This window comes from Octopus bimaculoides, chromosome 11 (assembly GCF_001194135.2).
Source record: "Octopus bimaculoides isolate UCB-OBI-ISO-001 chromosome 11, ASM119413v2, whole genome shotgun sequence".
Taxonomy (NCBI): domain Eukaryota; kingdom Metazoa; phylum Mollusca; class Cephalopoda; order Octopoda; family Octopodidae; genus Octopus; species Octopus bimaculoides.
The window spans coordinates 80,565,127-80,588,186 of NC_068991.1; the positions used below are offsets into that span (position 1 = coordinate 80,565,127).

Sequence of the window (23,060 nt, forward strand, 5' to 3'; positions counted from 1 at the left end):
ATATATATATATATATATATATATATATGTATATATATATATATACCTTACAACTTTACTGTTTTATATATATATATATATATATATATGTATGTATACAGAATGAAGTGAAGCCAAGTCCTGTACAAGCTCACTAGTCCTAAACCTATCCACAGATAATATTACAAGTATTTGGAGTGGTTTGGCTGTTTATATATATATGAAAACTTCAGATATCGTCGTTATTGCAAGCTTGCTCGACCAAATATCGAAAATGATAAACTCCGAGTAAACGAATTGTGAAGTTTTCAGCTTCTAATAAAAGCCGATATATGTAATGAGCCAACATTTTTGAGGGGGCGGGGTATGTTACATTATCATTGCATACATTTGTTGGTTTGATGAAGTAAATAGCGACTATGTTTCGTGTTGGTTTGGTTGAAATGTTGACTAATCACGCACCGCCACCCTCTCCCGGTCACCTTCGCTTCAGTCAAAAAACCTATGCCAGGCAAATCTTTCAAGTTAAACTCGACTGTCTTAGAAAATGGGGACACACCTATTTCTCAATGGACTCAACCTGAGAATAGACGGGATGGTCACGGTTAGATTATCTGTTCGACCAAAACTGAGCTGGGGGCCAAAGAACAAGGTGGGAATATCTACATGGTTAACCGGTTTGCTAGAAACAGCAAACAAATTCTGCCAAGTCACACCTTAGAAAAGAAGGGCGTGTTAATACGGTTGTCAATATAATTGTCAATGGACTGTGCCTATGAATAGACGCGATGGTCATAGATGGAATATCTGCTCAAATTAAACTGAGCTGGGGCCAAACAACGAAGGAACTATCGAGCGGGAGCTAAAGAATGAAGCAGGAACCTTTATGAGCAACGCTTCGAAGCATCGGTTTGAGAGGGATCGTGTGTGTGTGTGTGTCGTTTGTAAAAAACATAAATCCGAAAGAAGAGGCACACTCTAAGATGTAGAGCAGTATATATATATATATATATATATATATATTGTGATATCAGCCAAATCACAACTCTGCAATCTTAGAAAAGGTAACCGATTAAAAAATAATTTATTTTATTGTTTCTACTGGTTGGGACCATCTTTTTAGTGAAATGTATTATCCGAAGATTTAATAATATTTTATGAAGAACATTTTCCTTAATTTCGAGTTGTTGAGCAGGTCGGGTGCGCTTTGTAGTTCTTGATGGTCACGCTGATTGGACTAAGCGGTTTACATCACTATTGCCTCGATTAGGGCCGATGGGAGGATGTGCAATATATATATTGCGTGGAGCTCGAAAAATTCGTTGTAACTCATAAAATGTAAAACTGTTCGCATTTATACTGAAGACATACTTTGTCGTGCTTTGGGTCATCGTGTCCTGGTAGAGTGATAGGGATACTAGCGTAACTAGGGGGAGCGGTAGGGGCGGTCTGCTGTAGGCAATTTGTGTTTTTTTGTGGGATTCGGGGGTGGCAAACGGAAGGGCTGCCCCAGGCGGCACACATTCTAGCTACGCTAGTGGATAGGGGTATCGTTGAGACATGCGACTTGTCTCGGTCATCGAAGAACTGGTGGACTCCAGGCCTGACCACAACTAACTTCTTTCGGAAGGCATCAATCACAGAAGAGAGAGAGAGAGAGAATCGACCCCACTCTTGGATTGATACTTTAGTTATCGCCCGCAAAGGATGAAAGTTACTGTTACAAGCTGCTGCCAACTGTGATCTGCGGTCTTTGATAATGATTGTCGCTTTCTAATGGAGAAGGAAGAATGCAAAGAAACGAGTGATTGATTTTTCCCCAATCCATTCCTTACTCTTTTCCATTCCCATAGAGTAAGGACAGCAACTGGCTAAGGAGGGCGAGGGGCAGTCTGCTTCGGTCGATGCTTTTATGGAGGTGGCACTTTTGGGTCGACTGTATAAGCTTGCATAGGCTTTGGCGTGGGGGAATGGTAGAGCGACGCAGAACTCAAAGACTGCTTCGGGTGGTAGCTAGATTGTCTACCCTGACCAGAGTTCGGAGACGAATGTAAAAATTTCCCAAGTTGACTTGGGTGGGATTTGAAACCTAAGCGCAGAAAGCAATTTATCCGGCCCTCCACCTTATCGAAAACTAGCATTCATACTTTGTAACACTGAATAGGCTGGACAGTTGGCTCCGGTCGTCTGCCGTGTTGTAGTTGTAGCTTCTATAAAATGCACCATGAAGTTCCGGGTATTGGTCATATGTCTGTGAATTCTTATGTCAGACATTTTATCGGAATACGACAAATAAGTCACACAAACGAAGGAACTTTTACACAGCCAGGTAGTTTGCTAGAAACAGCAGCCAGATACTGCCAAGTCATATCCTACTCTCTTAGACGTCAATGTTGTTGTCAATGGACACTCCCTAGGACAGGTTGGTCATGTTTAAAATATCTGCTCGACTAAAACTGGGCTCAGATCAGACAACAAAGCAGGAGCGTTTATGTAGTCGCTCGACTTGCTAGACATAGTAGCCAAATCATACCCAACTATCTTAGAAAAGAACATATGACATAATGTGGTCGTAGATAGATTGTGCCGATGGGGAAGGAAAAAAAAAAGGACGGGATGGTCACGGTTAGGATATCTGCTTGTTCAGAGCTGAAATCGGAGTTAAACAACATAGCGACCTCTATGTGGCCTCTTGAGACGCTAGAAATAGCAATAATTTTTCCCTTATGTCTATCTCACACCTCTGTTGTTTGTTTTTATTTTTTGTTTGTTTCTTTTTAACGGTAAGGGCGCTTTGCTTAATGTGATCCGAAATATAAAATGGCCAGGATTGGAATCGTCGTGTGCGCTTTTGCAGTGCTTCGATGACACCAGAGAAAGTCTTCCCCATTAAATTCGTTCTGATTTTCTCAGTGTTTTCTTGGCAGAGATAAAATCTGGGTGGTTCGTCATTGCCTTCGCGAACAGAAGTGCCGCTGGCCCACAAGGAGCTCATCCGCCCTTCTGGAATACCTTTGATTATCAGCACTCTGCTGCTTGATCAGGGTTGACCTGGGTTAAACAACACGCCCAGGCGCGGTCCCAGGAATTTTTTGAAGGGAGGGCACAAGGTCAGAAAAAGAATACTATTCCAGGAGAAAAGAGGGTAACAACATTATTTAGAAGGGCGCACTTCTTTTCTTGAGGAGGGCACCTGTCCCTCAGCACCCCTCGCCCCTTGGGTCCGCCATGACGCTAGACTAGTAGTTTCCACCGGCGTCTTGTAAAATGTTTCTTCTTGGGGTTATTATAGAAGTACGAACAAAAAAGGCGATAGAATGACGGACTCAGTGGGTGAGACGGAATCCACTACGGACGTAGTAACCCTTGTTGGATAGGGGTTAGGGTTACAGAAATACCGAAATCTCTCGGTGAATTTTAGAATAGGGAAGGAATGTACTTTTTCCCTTTCCTCCGGGAAAAGAAAAGCGAACTAATCTGGAGGTGAGGATGGGGGGGGGGCAAAAATGTTAAAATATGAAATTTTTTGAAATAAATAATAAATTCTTCGGAATATATTTCTCGTTATATAAAACAGAGGAATACATAACAACAAAATAAAAACTATGCTGTTCGTTGCATTTTCCCTCCGCTATGAAGTAGTAACAGTTGGCTTTTCCAGAAGTTCTCTCCATTGTTCAACACGTGGCATTTGAGATATATTCAAAAGGTGGGAATTGAGTCGCTGACAAAGGGTTTTTTAAAAATTTTCTTTTGGTGGAAAAGGAAAGGAAGAAGAAGAAAAAAACACACGAAAATATTGGGTTCTCATGACTGGAATGCTTTTGATCATATCAAGGTTCACAACTATAGCAATCCCTTTATGGTCATTCAGCTTGCAAGAAATAGTGACCAAATCTCCTTCAAATCATGTCCTACCGTATTATACAGGGAAGACATATTGGATCATGTTCTTTGATACACTCAGTGTGCGTGTGTGTGTCGGTATGGTCACATGTGGAATGCCCTTTGATAAGAGGTTTGCTCAGTCAACAATTAAAACGACCCCCCCCTCACCCACATGGTCATCGGTCCGCTTGAATTAGCACTAAGTCGCTTTCAAGACATAATATCCTATCGTTATAAAAGAAGGGCACGTAGTTTCTGGATCCGATATATCTGAAAGAAAGAACAACAATCAGGATGGTCACATTTGGAATACTTTCTGATAAAAGCTTTGCTCACTCAGCATTGACAACAACGACAAGACTCTTCACTGAGTAGCGGATTAAAGGATTAGCAATATCTTCAGGGTAAATCTTTTACTATTACACCCACCTCCAAACTCTGATATCAGTGGACTGTCACCAACTCAAGAAGGAAAAGATCAAAGAATTAGGTGGTTGCTTCTGTAAAAGAATTTCTTTTACATTTTTTGATCAACCAATTCCGCGCCCTTTTCCGGCAAATTTTGACTTTTATACTTGTCTCATGAAACGAATGAAATAGTATAAATTTGCCGTGTTTGGTTACATCGAGCGTTTAAAATTTTTAGGGTCGACTTTTTGCCCTTCGTCATTCCTGTGGTCGATAGAATTGGTAACCGACACAACTCATCCATACCTCCTAGATATGTTTTTACAGTCCATGTTAGAATAAATTTATTATCGTGTCCGGAGGGCGCGGTTGACATTGGGTGACATCAGAACTTACAGTCAAGTGGCTACTATTTAAAACGATATTATTTGACTAAATCTGCCCTACCGTCGTTGCTATCAAATAATTATTGAATTTCTTTGACCCCAAGGCAGTGAGTTGGCATGCCACAAATAAGTACCAGTTGAATATTGAGGGTCGATGTAATCGACTAAACACTCCTGGACCCACAAATTCTAGGCCTTGTGCTTCTAGGAGAAAGAATTATTATTAACGAAATGGCAGAATCGTTAGGATGCCGAACAAACCGCTTGGCGACATTCACTCCGGCTTTACGGAGTCAATAACAACAAAGTATCAATCAAGTACTGAGATCAATGTAATCGATCTACCCCTCCCCTCAAAACTGTTGGCCTTGTGCCAGAATTAGAAAGGATCATAATTGTCATCATTATATTATTGCCAACATAACGAGATTCATTACTGTTTCTGTCGTTTATTCATTTTGGTAAAGCATAAAAGCCATAACATCTCAAGCTTATCATTCATTATTAAAATACTGAATAGACATTTCTTCCTTGGTGGGGGTGGGAGATTGATTGCATTTGTCCACGTACGTGACTGATACTTTATGTATCGACCTAAAGAATGACAACAAATGAAGAAACGACTGGCATCGTCGATAGAGCGTCGCAAAAATATACGCCACGGTATTTGATTTGGTTCCTCAGGTTCTGAGTTCAAAAACCGTTCATAAAAGAAAGTAGCAATCAAGTAGTGGAGTTGATGGCATCGATTCATACCTTTCCAAAGATCGCCCGTACTTCTTCTGGCTTTTTACGTTCTGAGTTCAAATCCTGCCGTGGTTAACTTTATCTACCCCCACCACCACTATTCCCCGTCTCCGGGTCAATAAATTAGAGTACCAGTGGAGCTGAGATCGATTAAATTCCTCCCTAACAACACTTTGGATCTAATTAAGAAACCATTATCATCATTATTATTAGCATCATCAAGACGGCGAAGAGCTGGCAGAATGGTTAACACAGCGGATAAAACGTTCCGAGTTCAAATTCTGTCCAGATCGACTTTACTTTTCATCCTTCTGGGATCGATGAAATATATACCAGTTGAACACTGGGGTCGATGTTCCCCTAAGTTTCTGGTCTTTTGCTTATAATAGAAAGAATTATTATTAATGTAATCTAAATTAAATAAAAATGACCCTTCCATTCCACCGATTATTTTGCTTTCTGTTTTTTTCTCGTTTACTTTAGTTTTCTTTTGTTGTCAAGAAATTGGTTTCTGGTGAAATCGACTGGAATTTTACGAAATGAAGCTTTCTTCGCTTTCATAGACTGCAACACTCTTGTTTCTGTTATAATAGTATTTCCTTTGCGATGTCGTTCTTTAACCTGCTCCCACTATCCCGGTCTATTCATTGCTCTTCCTACAAGAACAACAACAGCAACAACACGTGTGTTTAACTGTAAATATCGATTTCGTCATACTGTAAGCCACAAGGCCTCGAGTTTGGGAGAGAAAAAGAAGAGAGAGAAAGAACTAACATACTCTTAGTCTTCAATTATAATTGGCATTCGCATTTCGTATGCTTTATGGGGATATTAAACTAACATTAGCTCTGTCGTGGATAACCAAGTCAAATCCCTTGGGAATTTTATATATCTTAACATTTTACAGTATCAAGTATCACAAAACTCACAGAATGCAAATAACTGTTTCCATTGATATATTCTATTAGACAGCTCTCTGTTACACACACACACACACACGGAGCAACATTTACCATGGTATAACTACAGATTAGGTCCCCGATCCTCTCTCCATCAACTTTGTTTCTCTATGGTTTACCTTTTAAAAATGCGTGTTTTTAAGTAAAATCTCGAAGAGATATATTTTTGAGGCTGTGAATTATAATTATGTTAATAAAATTCAATAAAAGAAACCTAGAGGAGGAGTTCCGGTTCGCTATTCGTCGCGCCCGCCTAGATTTTGTTCCAACTAATATCTGCGACTGTTTCAGTATTTTTCACATTTTTGTCTCTGATCTATAAATTTGAAACTTTGACATTACGTAACCGACAGTCACGAGAACGTATTTCCTCAAAATGGCATTAAAGAAATATGCATTTTAAAGAGACTTATGAGAAAACAATGTCAGGTGCGAAGGAGAATCGTCCGAAACTCATTTTTTTTCTTTTTTTTTTCAAGCTAATCGTAATGTAGAGCCTCGAAAATGTATCTGCGAAATTTCGTTAAAATAACTGTTAGAAAATTCTTAGAAATTTGGAGAAACAAAGTCGGGTGAGGCACCAAACTATAGTTATACCACTACTACTTTTGTCTGGTTTACGATATACTTTTAAACAGTAACGGATCCCTAATAAATATAATTAATGTGACCCCCTACTTCCACAATTAATACTGGACCCAGTACTTGATTGTTGCTTTATCTCCAGTTCAGTATATTCTTTTAAATCGTAACGAAATGAGTTATTATTTATTTTAGTCAAAGAATTGTCACTTAGAGACACGGAATTTCGTTCTGGTTCTTTATGTTCTGAGTTCAAATACCACCGAAGTCAACATTGCTTTTTATGTTTTTGTGGTCGATAAAATAAAGTACCGGTCAAGTAATGATATCCCAAATTTCTGCTCTTGTACGTAATTTAGAAACAGTTAAAGAGCGGTGGAATGACAGAATCGTTAGAGCATCGAAAAATACTTTTTGTGGTATTTCTTCCAGTTCTTTGCGTTCTGAGTTCAAATCCCTTTCGAGATCGATCAAATAAAGTACAAGTCAATTGCTCAGGTGAAGGGTATCCACTAACATTGACATCCACCCCTCAAAATTGCGAGCGTTGAGTCTAAATTAGAAACAATTATTTGGAGCAGAGAAGTGGTGGCGCACAAAAATATTTTGTGGTGTTTACTTAAAGCTTTCTCCGTTCAGAGTTCAAACTCGGTCGAGGTCAACCTTTCCTTTTAAACCACGGGGTTGAGTTTGTGGTCTCGTTAGAAACGTCAGAGGTGATAATAATCATTGCCAAGGATCAGTAGAGCGTCTGGCAAAATGCCTTGCGCTATTCCTTCCGACTCTTTACGTTCTGAGTTCAAATCCCGCAGCGGTCAACTTAGCCTTTCATCCTTTTGGGGTCGATAAAATAAAGTACGAGAAAGTTGATGGTATCCTCTAACACCTACCCCGATAAACTACTGATTCGCCTTGTATCGTATCAGAAATTATTGCATAGCTGTTTCCTGTATTCTTCTGATAATAAATGTCAAGGGAAGAAGAAAACAAAAGCAAGAAAAACAAACATTGAGGGACAGAGAGAGAAAGAGAAAGAGAGAGAGAGAGAGAGAGAGAGAGAGAGAGAGAGAGACTGACTGTGTACGTGTGAGATTGAAAGAGTGATCGTGTACTACAAAAACGATGTAGAATTCATCTACTTAAATCAATAAGCTTCAAACCAACCATTATTTTGTTGTTGCTACCTGTTTCTATCATTTTCTATCTGTCTGTCTTTCTTCACTTTTTATATAACCTCCATGAAGAATTTATTGTTTCTTGGCAAAACTTTTGTATCTTGTCTGATCTTGTTTCTTTGCTTATGTCAAGGAGACAATTGTCACACAGAAGCACAGGTTAATGACTTCTTTGAACGTGCACAAATTGTGTGAGTGTGTATAGATAGATAGATAGAGAGAGAGAGAGAGAGAGAGAGAGAGAGAGAGAGATAAATAGATAGGTAGATGAATAGATAGACAGACAGACAGATAGATAGATATTAATGATAGTTTTATGTCAAATTATATATGGAAACGTTTTTACATTAAACTAAACCTTTTGGTAAAGTACGTATTTATGAATCTATAAGTTTGTATATGAGTGTGTGTATTAATGTTTGTTTTTATGTCAAATTGTCTATAAAAACAATTCGACGTTCAACTTTTTAGTAGAGAACATGTTCGTTGACCTTTAGAAAGAAATGAAAAGGTTGATAGCGACTTCGAAGTTTCATCATACTTGTCATCAAGCTGTCACTTTATTTTTTTCCTTGTAAAAGTTAATGTGTATGCAGGTATACAAACACACATGTATGTATGCTCTGCCTGCTGGAAATAGCAACCAAATCTCCAAATCCCCGAAATGCTTAGCAGTATTTCGTCTGTCTTTACGTTCCGAGTTCAAATTCCGCCGAAGTTGACTTTGCCTTTCATACTTTTGGAGTCGTTAAATTAAGTACCAGTTGCGTACTCGGGTCGATCTAATCGACTAGGCCCCACTCCCCCAAATTTCGAGCCTTGTGCTAGAGTAGAAAAGAATAATAGTCCCAAAACACATTATAATTGAAAATTAAAAAAGGAAAATCTATATGTGTTGGTCATGGCTTGATTGTCAGTGGTAGGAGTAGTCTACCAGTAAACTGATTACTTAGTGTCGAATAACAGTTTGTTGGTGGTGAGAGTTTTAAGAAGGTGGGTGTATTGGCTGAAGGGGGATGGGTAGAGAATTCCTTTCAGCTGGTGATTCAAAAGAATGAATCCTAATTTTGCCTCCTGAAAGAATTCCTTGTCAGAGTAGCCATGGGGAAAAACACCATTTTGGAAACAGACCCTACTACTGTGTGTGCGTGTGAGCATATTTTTGTTTTTGACAACAAGGATTCAGTTATTTGATCAACTGAATTACCTGCTCCTGAATGTAAGTGACTGAGTATTCCACAGACATGTGTACCCAGTTCTGCCAATCTCCTCTATTCACCTTGTATCTTCAGGCTCCACCCAGTCACCTCACCACCACTATTTCCAGCTCATTCCAGCTTAACCCCAGCTACTCCCTCCCTTTCTTCTATAATGTTATCTACCCATTTAGCCCCTTTACTGCAAGAAACCTAATCCGTGCTGGTCCCTCTTCTACTTTAATCCCTTATCTCTAGCATAAAACCACCCCCCTCTCAATTGTCGCCCCACTCAATCAAAAATGATCTTAGTCTTGCAGGATGCATGATAACCTCACTCATGCTGGTGCTACAAAAAAAGCACACAGTACATACCGTAAAGGGGTTGGCATTGGAAAAGGGCACTCAGTTGGGAATTAAATATTATCTTGGTACTTTATTCTGTCGGCCCTCAAAGGATGCTGATTTAACCTGTGTACGTATGTATGTATGTGTGTATGTATAGGTGTGTATGTGTGTATGTATAGGTGTGTATGTGTGTATAACTTTGTCATCTTCAGTAATGTTTCTGTTTTCTGAGCCAGACCCTGTCAAGAGAATGCGAATAGAAAATCTATCAAGACAACGATGATGATGATGAATAAATGGCTGCAATATAATTAGACCCGAGTGCCATTATTCTAACCAGCTCCACCAACTTATCTCCATTTTACATTGACTTGTTAGACACAGTGAGTTAATTAAATGGTGGCAATTTCCTTTATATCTGATATTGATTGGACTATTAACTGGTTGCCAGGTCTGTTAGCACCATGTTACCAATTCTTGGATTCTTGTAGTACAGGCCTCAGTAGCCATATTACACGTGTGTATAGCCACATACATTCACATATGCACAGATACACACAAATGTATACGTACATGTGTGTTTATATATGTATGTGTGTATGTGTGCATATACAGGGTGGGCCAAAAGCAGGTAAACACTTTTAAAATTAACTTATTCGATTTTTACAGGTACCGTGAATAATGTGCTGTGTGTTACAGTGTTCTGGGACGTTTGAGGAATGTTCCTATGTTGAAGGAGGACATTTTGACCATTTACGAGATTAAACTGTGTTTCATAAATGTAATTAGAATAAATGATTGTAAAAGTAATAAAATGAAAAATATTTCAAAGTGTATAGCTACTTTTGGCTCACCCTGTATATATTTATATATATATGTACATATATGATTTGGGGTTTAGCCCTTCTAAGCAGCATCTTGATCTGACCAATAGCAGAGATTTGACTGTTATTTCTAGCAGACTGAACAACTGCAAAGATGCTGACTTGTGATGATGATGATGATGATATTGTGGGTGATGCTGGTAGTAGTGGTAACAGTTGCCGGGTGTATTGATGATGATGATGACAATTGTAATGAAGATGACAGGGTAGTGATGTCACAGGTATTTGCACCCTGCCAAAACGTTCCTTGTGCTTGCTGTGCACCTTACCCCCACCCCACAAAGTATAATGTAACACATATATTAAATACCACCCCACCACCACAACAACAACAACAACAATGCCATCTGGTGTGGAGCACACCCCTCCTCCCCACTAATGCAACAGAGACGTTGATGAAACAGTTTCTAATTAGAATCACACAAACAGATGGAATGGTAAATGATAGCCTTCTCTGATTCTGAAACAGACATCCAACAGGTACTGCATGTTTAACCCTGAGTCGATCTTGATCACGTAGATCTAGGCTCAAAGACAATCTATTCATGACCACTCTATCTTATATTTAAGATTTTTCTACTTTGTAGATTTTTTTATAGATGGCAGTATGAAGGTAATGGGAGGTTTGACTGCTATTTCTAGCACGTTGAATAACCATATAGAGGTGTCTTTGTTGGGTAAACTCATTGTGCGTGCGTGCGTGTGCGATAAATTTAATGCGACAGAATGATGGATTTCTGCCCCAAACTATCCTTTCCTTTGATTCTCACAACTATCTGATCTTATGTGATCTCTCTTCTCAGTTATCAAACTCATTCATATTATGTCCACCATCTTTCAGGCCGCATATAAACCATTTTAGCCAGTTCTTCTCCTCTCCAATTTTCCTGAAGTCTTCAACTTAATGAATTCCTTTCTGTTGGAGGTATTTAGGCTAAGCTTTTGATTTCCGGGTGCTTACTGTCACCTCTTTCCTTTCTCCTTCCCATCCTTGTAATGGACTGAAGCCACTACCCTTCTCTTCTGAATAAGCAACAGAAAAGCTAAAAGAAATCTTATTACTGCTGAGACAGATTCTCTGCAAGTGTGATAGCCTTCCTGTTGCCAACCATGTCCAAGCTCCTTCCAATATCCTCACAGCTGGAGCCAATGGAAGGGAGGATTAACCCATCCTATCTGCTGCACAGACAAATTTTTTAGTTTTTTACAAAACTAACCGTGAAGTATTTCTTCCTCCAGTTGTAGAGAGGCTGTGTGTCTTCAGCTATTTCTGTCTGATGAGTCCCTTATATTTCTAAATGTTTCATGGTTATGAAACCAATGGTCACTTGATGATCAGCCATAACATTTAACTTCCTAAAAAAATATGTTACTGTTTTAATGCTTTAGTGTCTGCTTCTTTTTCAGATATAGAAACTACTCTCTCTCTCTGGCCAGGTAACCATGTACCTCCTCTATAGCAAGACACCTGTTTCTGCTTCTATGCCTCTCTGTCACATTCTAACCCTTCCTCATCTGACACAAGATCCCCTCCTTCAATACCTCCTCTTCTCTCAAAAACTCCTTGTCTTGCAAGTTGCTTGGTGACCATGCTGGTGCCACATAGAAAGTATCCTGTCCACATTAGGAAGTGGTTAGCATTTGGAAGAGCATCCAGCTGTAAAAACCATACCAAAATTGACCTTGCCTGTGCTGGTGCCACATGAACAGCATTCAATCCACTCTGAAGGGTGGTGATTGCTGTTAGGAAGGGCATCCAGCCATAAAAACCCTGCCAAAACAGACACAGTAGCCTGGGGCAGTCTTCTACCTGGCCAGTTCCTGTTAAACTGTCCAACCCATGCATGCATGGAAGGTGGACTAATGGTCATCATCATCATCATCATCATCATCATATATGTATGTATGTAAGTATATATATTCATGCCTGTATATGTAAATATATATGTGTGTGTGTGTGAGTCACTAATATAGAACATAACTGCAAATATGAATAAATCTATCAACAGACACAGTTCCACCAACAAATACATTAAAAATACAACATGATGAACTGTGAAAGAAAACATATTACATAAATACAGACAGCAACATGTACACATGTATCTACACACACACACATAGATACAGGCAAGTACTCACAAATAACAAATTCACACCTACGCAGACAATAGATATTCGCACTTATGCAGAGAACATAGAATTTCTTCGATGATGCAAGCAGGCTGTTGCTACTTTTGATAATTGTCTTTGTTGACGATTATTATTATTATTATTATTATTACTACTACTACGACAAACAGCTGCACACGTCACGTGAGCAGAATAAGAAATAATGAGCAATTATATCAATTGCTATTTGCTGTAGGTGAGAGATATAGTGAAGTCAGAGTGTAATCCTTAAAAGCCCACCCTGATTGAGGTGGAAGAACGTCTTTATATGAGAAGATCTACTTCCTTCAAATGGGTTCTGACCCAAAATGGGGTCTGGTAAATTGAGAAAGGCTCACAAAGATATGATTTTTGCATTTGAAATGTCTGATGAAATGTAAAATTTCCATGGTTACGTTATACAATTAATCATTTGGACTTCATTGCAAGGTTTCTGGCAAAACAAATACTGAGAAATATTTCATATTTTTGTTTTGCCTTTGTTTTTTTTTAGGTTTCATTTTATTAAAATATTCAAAAAAAGGTTTATAGTTCACAGACTGTGGTAAGAATTTTAGTTTGCAATGCATGGCTTGGGTCCAGTTAGCACTACTCCACATAGCACTGTCCCCTTCTTGGGCTCACATCTCCTGATCCACAGCCATCTCATGACAACCTCTGCTGTCTCTACCACCAGCTTAGTTTCAAGTTTAATTTTAAAATGTAACACCTTAGGGGCCTGTTACTATAACCATGAGTTGCTTAATATACTGCAAGTAAAATTTCAATAAGGAAACTGTACTGAAGTCTATTATGTGTGTGTGTGTGTGTGTGTAAGCATGTATTTTTGAATTTCTGCTTCTTAAAGAGTAGTGACAACACATAGTCATAAATAATAAGTGTGGCAACACCACAGTGAGGCATGCAAAGTAGTGGGAATGTAATAAAGTACTTTGGTTGGGGGGTGGATGGGCATTTAATGATTGGAATCAGAAAGGCCATTAGGCTATACACAGCATCAATAAGGACTGATTTTGCCCAGAACAACATCCTGACCCACCCTTCAGTCAGTCTCTTCACTGACCCCTATAGTCTTTCATGTTTTCTAATCCTCACTTTTATTCAAACAATTTCTAATCAATAACAACAAACAGAACGGAAGGGAGCTCCATTGGTCACGGTCGTTCATACATCTACTCATATATACCCACAGGCCTGGTCTAGACTTTTTGAGGAAGACTGACCGTTGTCCATGCATGCAAGTCACCTCACACCATAATTCTGATGTTTATCCAAGAGAGAAGCTGTTGACTTGGATCCATACAGCTTGGCATCAATGCCATTGCAAGTGTTGCCATCAGAACAGATACCACAAGGCATTTTGTCTGACCCTTTAACAGTTCCAACCGATTTGCATTGATAATTATATTTTATCAACCTTCATCGGATGAAAAGCAAAGTTGGCCTTGGCAGGATTTGAACTCAGAACAAATACCACAAGACATTCTGTCCAATATTGCAATGACTCTGCTAATTTGTTGTTCTCAAAATGAAAGAAATAGGGCCCAGTTTTAACAGCCACATGATAAGACAGACACCTTATTTCCCTTCACCTGCATCTTATTGAACCAGTGATTTATAAATTCAACCCCAGTAAACTAATGTGTTTTATAAAGGGGTAACTCGAAGTGCTGCTTGTTTTAAAGGAGGTGATTGGTGAGATCACCACCTTTTAAATATGAATGTCACATGATTACAGGCCTAAGCTTGATCAACCTAAGTCAAGCAACTTGGAAGTGGGTGTATGGTGTAAGACCCAAAACACCCAGTAACACCCGGATGCAGTGCTGATGATGTTCACATGCATTTGTAGATGTCAAAGTTGAATGAAAGCTTTTGCAAATCTATTTTAATGCTTCAGTATTTTGAAGAAAACAGTTTAACACAAAACTTATAAATAAAACGTTATCATTGTCGTCGTCATCATCGTCATCATTTAACGTCCATCTTTGGTGAGTTTGACAAGATCTGATGAATCAGACGGTTGCATCAAGCTTCAGTGTCTACTTTGGCATGGTTTCTGTGGCTGGATGCTTCTCCTAACACTAATTTACAGAGTGCACCGGGTATCTTTTTGCACGTGTGTGGAACTAGTGAAGTCCTAACGAAGATTGCCTTGCAGCTTGCAAGGCTAAGGACCAGAGGTAAGGACCTGCAAAGTTAAGGACCAGAGTGGTCACTACAATTGAGGGAGAATGGAAGAAAGAGTGGTGGTTTTAGATGAGAAGATGGAGACTAGAGTTAAGATGAAAACAGCTTTATAGCTGTGATAAGATGATAGTAAAGAGAGCAGACACTAACTGATGCATGGAATTAGTCAAAGGGAAAAGATGGAGAGGGGATTCTAAATGTTTAATTTTAAACAATATCTTTGGAGCATTCTTTTTTCTTTACTGTTCATATGATGTACACTAGTAATTTGTAGTCCATCTTTTTATGAGTCGTTTGTGTGAGTCATTCACCATCATCATCATTTTGATGTTCACTTTTCCATGCTTACATAGGTTGCACAGAATTTATTGAGACAAAGCTTCTACAGTTGGATGCCCTTCCTGTCACCAACCCTCACCTGTTTCTAAACAAGGTGATATACCTCCCTGCTAAGACATGTTTCCACAGAAGACTGGAAATGAATGGCACAACTTGTATGACAGTGACACTCATTTACAGCTGTCATGCCATGGCAAGACAAGAAAGCACAAAGATACACACACATACACACACTCATATGGTATGTATGCATGTATGGTAACCTCACTTGTGCCAGTACCACATAAAAAAAACAGTCAGTATACTGTGAAATGGTTGGCATTTCGAAGTGGATCCAGCAGGCATTGGAGTTTGGTGCAGTCCTCCACCTCCATGTTGGTTCCTGTCAAACTGTTCAACCCATATCAGCCTGGAAAACATTCTTAACTACACAGCTCTGTTTTCACCTATATCACTAAATTTATAAATTCATATCATGTTTTTATACGTGTGTTTGCCCATGTGATTCTGTTATAAAGTTTCAGCATCTTCATATACACACATATCTAGATCAGGTTTTTCTTTATTACTCTGTCAACTCTTTCACTTCTCTATTTATTTAACTTTCTATTGTTTGCTTCTACATTTTCAAAGTATCCTGTTTTACCAAAGTGAGATACAATAAGGATTCTTACAAAACTGCTGTTTTGCAGCTTCTGTTTAGATTTATGAGTGAAAGCTGAACCTACCTTGCATTATGCATTTCAAGAGCTTCATTTATGATTGATCGAAGAATCTTTGTACAGCTTGGCTTAATGGCGTCTGTAAAGTTATCACTGGTTGGACTAATGACGTGTTTATGTATGTGTGTTTGTGTATATATGAGTATGTAACATATGTAATATGTCTATGTTTGTATATATCTATATATATATATATATATCATATATATAATTTGATATATACATATATATGTGTATGTGTGCCTGTGACATCATCATTTACTGTCCACTTTTTACACTTGCATGGGTCGGAATATGTTGAGGCAAATTTTCTACAACCAGATGCCTTTCCTGTCATCAACCCTCACCTGTTTCCTGGAAAGATAACATTTCCTGTGTCAATCCAAGATTTTCATGTGTATATAAAGAAAGAGACAGACGACAAACAGACGAACATTTGCTGAGTCACAAGGAAGAGGGAATACCCATGACCTTTGCTGGTCAACCGAGACCAGTCAGCTGGGCATTGTGGGATACGGCAACAAGTAGATTATTGTTCATTAATGTATGGAAGGAAGACAGTTTGACCCAAAACTGGACCCTAGGGAATGCCAGGGTTGACTGAGAACAGGACAGAAACAGCTATGTCAACACATGCTGTGATGATGGCAATCCGATTGGATGCTACCAATCCAAGGGATTTCTAGTGATTGCTGGATTATTCTTGTTCAAACCAGAACAAACAGCAAAAAACAGGTTCAGTTTCTTGGTGAGGAATCATTGGCAGGTGAATTAATGGACATTGTCTGCTTCCAAAACAATTCCTTTCATGAGAGTCTTGACCAACATGAAGGATATTGATGTTGCTATGGTTAATGACATTTAGACACGGACGTGGGGGGTCTCTATGTGTGGGTAAGTGATTGTATCCTGTAACAGAGCTCGTAGTAACAGACAGAAGGAGGAGGAAGAGAAAGAGAAAAAGAAAGGGTGGTGGTGGTGACGATGATGATGACAATAACAAGGCGGCAGTGTTGGTAGTGGCAGTAATAGTGATGATGATGATGATGAATTGTGTAACCCTTCCCACTGATCTTAATATGATGACATAAAATGCAAAACGGCAACAACAACAACAACAAAAACATGAAGGAAAATATAATTTTAGTAAAGATTATGAAAAGCTGAGATAAGTGTAATATCATTTAGTCACTTAATCCTTTTCCCTCAATCATATTAGCTTCATTATCATAAGGTTCTTATTGACCAGTCTTAACTTTGTCCCAGTGATTAGCAAAAATATCTTTCTATCTACTTATTACATGATTAACTAGTTGTATGCTCCACATAAAATAAACACTCACACACATGTGTATACACACACACACACACACACACACACACACACACACACACACATGTATAATTATTTGATGTGTGTGTGTAGATTTATATATAATGGCTGCAACTTGATTTTGAATAATACCCTTATTCGATTGTTCTCTTCACACATGAGCAGCAAGAAAGTGGTTTTCCACTTCTGATAAGGACTTACATTCTATTGCACACAGGTGGCAATGATGGACACCCCTTGCAGCAGGTGTTCAGAAAGCTCACCACACATATCCTCATGTGCCTTTATTCCATCATGGACATCTTCATTGAATGCTTTGTTTTTTGGGTGGGGTTTCTTTTTCAGCAATGGGCAGCCATAGTATTCATTACATAGTAGAGATGTTAAGAATCAAGTGGTGCCTGAAGCTATTTAAAGAAAAGAAAGCCCTTGCACAGAGGGTCACTTGCCGTCTGTAAAGAATGTATGCATTTGTCCAAAATGAAGAACTAGTCTACATCATTAACATCTGCAACTTTGTTTGTAGCCAATCAGAGTTTTCCTTCTCTTAGAGAAATGTCTAAACCAGACAAGGACTCTCTCCCTCCCACCTCTTGGATGGCCATTAACTTTACTAAATTTATTTGTCCTTTCACTGGTTTTGTTTTTCTTTTTATACTGCATGGTATTCTGTGAAAAGCACAATCTATAACATTCAAGCTTGCTATGGAACTGTTTTAGTCCATTTTAGTCACCAAAGACCTGACCATGAGACCATGCAACAGATTGTACTGGATGATATGTTGCAGTAGCCCTTTTGCATACACACATATACCCATCATCATCATCGTTTAACGTCCACTTTCCATGCTAGCATGGGTTGGACGATTTGACTGAGGACTGGTGAAACCAGAGGGCTACACCAGGCTCCAATCTGATTTGGCAGAGTTTCTACAGCTGGATGCCCTTCCTAACACCAACCACTCTGAGAGTGTAGTGGGTGCTTTTACATGCCACCGGCACAAATGTATATGTATGTATGTACATACATACAAAAATACATATGTATGTATATATACATACATATGTATGTATATGTATGCATATATGCATGTTTTTGTTTGTGTGTATATATATGTATGTATGTATGTATGTATGTATGTATGTATGTATGTATGTACATATATATGTATTATGTATGTGTGTACGTATATATGTATATATATATGTATGTACGTATGTATGTACATATATATGTATGTACGTATGTATGTACATATATATGTATTATGTATGTATGTACATATATATGTATATATATGTATGTATGTATGTACATATATATGTATATATATGTATGTATGTATGTACATATATATGTATATATATGTATGTATGTATGTACATATATATGTATATATATGTATGTATGTATGTATATATATGTATGTATGTATGTATGTATATATGTATTTATAATTGTATATGGATATGTATGTATCTCATAATCTTCCTCATCATCATCGTTTTAATGATCACTTTTCCATGCTTGCGTAGGTCATCTATGAAGCGCCGGTCGCAATGTCTGCACATCATCAACCACGGCATGCCTAGACCTCCATTTAGTGGGTGTTGACAGCAAATGGATCATTTAACCATCGGAACGCTTCCCTTCCACAAGAAGCGGAAGTGTATGCGTTCCAGTCTGGTGACGGTAAAGTCGGGACAAGGCACGATGGTCAGACGGTAATCGATGATGAATGTGATGTACATGTTTGCCACCTCCACCCAACTTTTAGGGATAGCTTCCTCTCAGACAATTACTGGGCAAGAGTAGCCACCCTAGTTGCTATTTTGCCCCAGTTCTTCTCCATTTGGCGGTCCAGACAAAACCATACTCTGAACACTTTAACCAGTCCGTCAGTCCAGTGTCCCACGATGGAGATGCTATTGGACAGCATGGGCTTGCTTCTCCAGGTGCCGAGCCGCAAGCCCACTGACTTTTCCCGGTTAATTTTTGCTCCCGTACCGCTTCGTATTCTTTTAGTGTCTCGCCGACCAGGTCGATGTGCTTGTAGCATCACTATGACAATGATGTTGTCAGCGTATGCAGACATGCTCCTCCAACATCCCAGCTCTCATGGGATGCCCCTCAGCGTCACCAGCTTCTGCAGTAGTGGCTCAAGCGTCAATATATACAGAAGCAACGAGAGGGGGCATCCTTGACGAACCGAATGCATGATGTTAAATGGTCTGGATAAATGACCATTTACGCGAACTACCGAGCGATGCCGCTGTATAAGGAAGCATTCCAACCGCGGAAGATGGGACCGAAACCAGCCGCTTCAAGGACAGTTTCCAAGTAGTGATGGTCTACCTCACCGAAAGGTTTTGATTGATCCAAATTGATCAGCACCCCACAATTTCCAGACAGAATTAAAAACCATTTTTTCACAAAATATCCCATAAAAAACAACAAAAAAAAAATTAAAGAAATAATAAAGGTAGCTCTAACTGACTCTCTGAAGTTTCTAGAATTAAGACTTGTGATAGCATTTATCAAAAATAACCTGACCTTCATTTAGTGCCAAACTCCTTCAAGTTGGTATTAATTACTTAAGATCTTTTGTCAAATATTCCCTGATAATTAACACACACACACACACACACACACACAAACACACACACACACACACACACACACACACACACACACACACACACACACACACACACACACACACACACACACACACACACACACACAGAGGGTGACTGAAAAGTCTCTTTAACATTAATATAAACTTAGAACTGAGGTCTGTTGAGCTTTTCAATGTACATCCTCGTCTTCCTCCCTCTCTCTCCATCCCTACCTCACACCTCCCTCATCACAACCTTCACCCACCCCTGCTGCATTAATTATTCCCCACCGCATTCCAATCCCTCATCCACTATTTATAACTACGATTCCAGGACAGGGACTCAATTGGCCTTCCAATCATTCTACCAGAGTCACCAGATGACTCCATGCAATATTTTTCTTTTTTATCTTTTAGTCAGGATGGAAGGTAGTGCCACAGAGCCTTGAAGACTGGGGGTGGGGGAAGAATGAAGAAGATATTCTCAAACCAGAGGCCTGGTCTGATTGCCAGCACCAGAGTGGACTCTGCAAATCTACCCAGGGTACCATGTGGTGGTGTTAATTTAGTAGGGCATTGCAAGATTTGAACACAGGATGCAAAGAGCTAAGGCAAACACCACAAAGCATCTGGTCAGACATTGTTCTGCCAATCCACAGCCTTGGATTGTGTTAAAGTTGACTTCAGTCGGACTTGCACTCAAATGCCACAAACCATTCTGTGCAACACCTTAACGATGCTGTCAATTTAATATGTGAATTAAATGAACCCCATTCACCATTATTGAACAGGATTATCATTATGTTGTGACATTTTTCTGAAATATCATCATCATCATCATCAACATCTTCAGCTGCAGCAACAACATTTAACGTCTCTTTTCCATGCTGGCATGGGTTGGACAGCTTGATAGGAGCTGGAAAGCCAAGGGAACTGCATGAAGATGTATTGCTTGCTTTGGTATGGTTTCTATGATGGAGTGCCCTTCCTAATGCTAACTCCTTTTACAGGGTGTACAAAGGGTGCATTCCACATGTCATTGGGTTCTTAGTTTTCTGAAATATATAAACAATAAATACATGAAAAGATATTCAAAAGCAAAAAAAAACAAACAAAAAGAGCATTTTATATATGATTGAGACATGAGTATAGTGAGATGCTGGCATAGCTATATGGTAAAGAGGCTCACTTGGCAGCCCTGTGGTTTTAGGTTCAGCCCCACTGTACGGCACCTGTGACAAGTGTCTACTACTATGGCCTTGAACCAGGAACCGAAACTGAAAAGAAGCCTGTCGTGTGTGTGTGTGTGTGTGTGTGTGTGTGTGTGTACATGGGCGTGTAAGTGCCTTTTGTCTTGACATCATGTGGAATTGTAAATGAGCATCCCTGTCATACCAGCAGAGGAGGAGGACTTCACAAATCCACAATGTCCCCAGCACAAAGTCAGGTACCTTCTTTCAGCTGTTGTTTTCCTGTCAACTGTTTCCCCAGACTTGAAGCATTTCTACTCATATCATTTTCATTACTTTCACCCACTTTCCAACAATTTTACTGGGAACAAGAACTTCCCTTTTTTTCTCTCAACTTCCTTCTCAAAATCAATTTCATGTGAAACGCCATTTTCTTTCTTTTAATTCGTTCTCATAAGGTTCTCTTATCTGCTACCCTTGTGACAAAATATAGAAATTATCATCGTCATCACCATCATCATAGCTATCATTATCACAGCCATCATCATCATCATCATCCTTATTATTGTCATCATCCTCATCATCCTCCTCATCATCATCATCATCATCAATGCTATTATTATTGCTAAGGCAGCAAAGTTTGTAGCATCGTCCCAATGTCAGACAAAATGCTTTGTGGCATTTCTTTTCACACTTTATGTTCTGCACTGAAATCTTACTGAGGTCAAATTCACTCAGTCATTGTAAAACACCACCACCACCACCACCACTACTACTATTACTATCACCACACTGTATATCTCATAATGCTCTGGAATGTTCTGCTGGGTGGCCACCACTACTTTTGAGATACAAGATTACTGCATCTGGATCAGTGTTTATTAACCATCTTTTTCTCTATTTCTTTTCTTATCCACAGCACAGTCCTAACCCTACACCACTCTACTATATACATGAGGAAACAAAAATTGCCTTATATAAGACATAGTTTACTGCATGATATTAATAGCTTGGCTCACCAAATCCCATTCACTCACAAAAGCAAGTACGATCTGGTAGCTTAAACCATGGGTTTTGGTTAATCCTTTTACTTGTCTATGTTATCACAAACTGACATAGATACCTTCTCAGCACTCCTACTCTTCATGCGACCGAACATCAAGGATGTGATTGATGGATGGAGGCAGGGCTACACCAGCAGTTGTCTCATCCTCATTTTCAGCTGAGTAGACTAGAGTTATGGGAAATGAAGAACCTTGCTCAAGGACACAATGTGATGTTCATTTCAAGAATCAAACCTGCAATTTTATGATCCTGAACATTTCTGCCAGCTCACCGCCTTGCGTTAAGTTTAATATTAACCATAAAGTGCTTAGCAGCTGAATGAAGGGCAGACAATAACGGTGACCCAACTGAATTGATGTGTGTGTATGTAAGAATGGTGTGTGTATGTGTGAATGGGAGTGAGCATGCATGAATGTATGTGTGAGTGAGCATAAGACTGTGAACCTGTGTGTGCATATGGAAGCATGTGTGAGTATGTATATAAGTAAACCAATGCATGCATTGTGTGGAGTGATGTGTGTTCCGTGTATTTGTGTGTGTGTGAGGTTGTGTATAGTATATGCATGTGAGGCTATCAGGTGTGTGTGTACAAACACTTGTGTGTAGCAGTTAATGTGTGCTTGTTTGAGTAGTGTGTGTACATGCGTGTCTGTGTGTGTATGTGTGCATGTGTGTGTTAGTGGATGAAGTATGTATGTGTATGTGCAAAAGTTGGGTGTGTGTGTTTTTGCGTGTTGTGTGTGTTTTTATTGTGTGTTGTGTTGGAAGTATCCCACCTGCAAGGGATCCATGCTAGATGGGTTGAAACGATTGTAGTGGTCAAGAAAGATTCTCGTCTCTTCTGTGACGCAGACCTTTGGTGATGTGCTGTGCTTGAGA

General features: G+C 39.2%; 1 protein-coding gene and 1 long non-coding RNA gene across 6 annotated transcripts in view; one reads left to right on the forward strand and one right to left on the reverse strand.

Annotated features, from left to right (window-relative positions):
• LOC106878525 (GRAM domain-containing protein 4) overlaps positions 1-23,060 on the forward strand; it is a 176,116-nt gene that overhangs the window by 14,327 nt on the left and 138,729 nt on the right. The window lies entirely within an intron of this gene.
• The window catches only part of LOC106877906 (uncharacterized), a 158,894-nt gene continuing 154,559 nt past the window's right edge, over positions 18,726-23,060 (reverse strand). The window contains exon 6 of the long non-coding RNA XR_008265247.1: positions 18,726-20,981. This is a non-coding gene — a long non-coding RNA (uncharacterized LOC106877906). The remainder of the gene's footprint in view (positions 20,982-23,060) is intronic.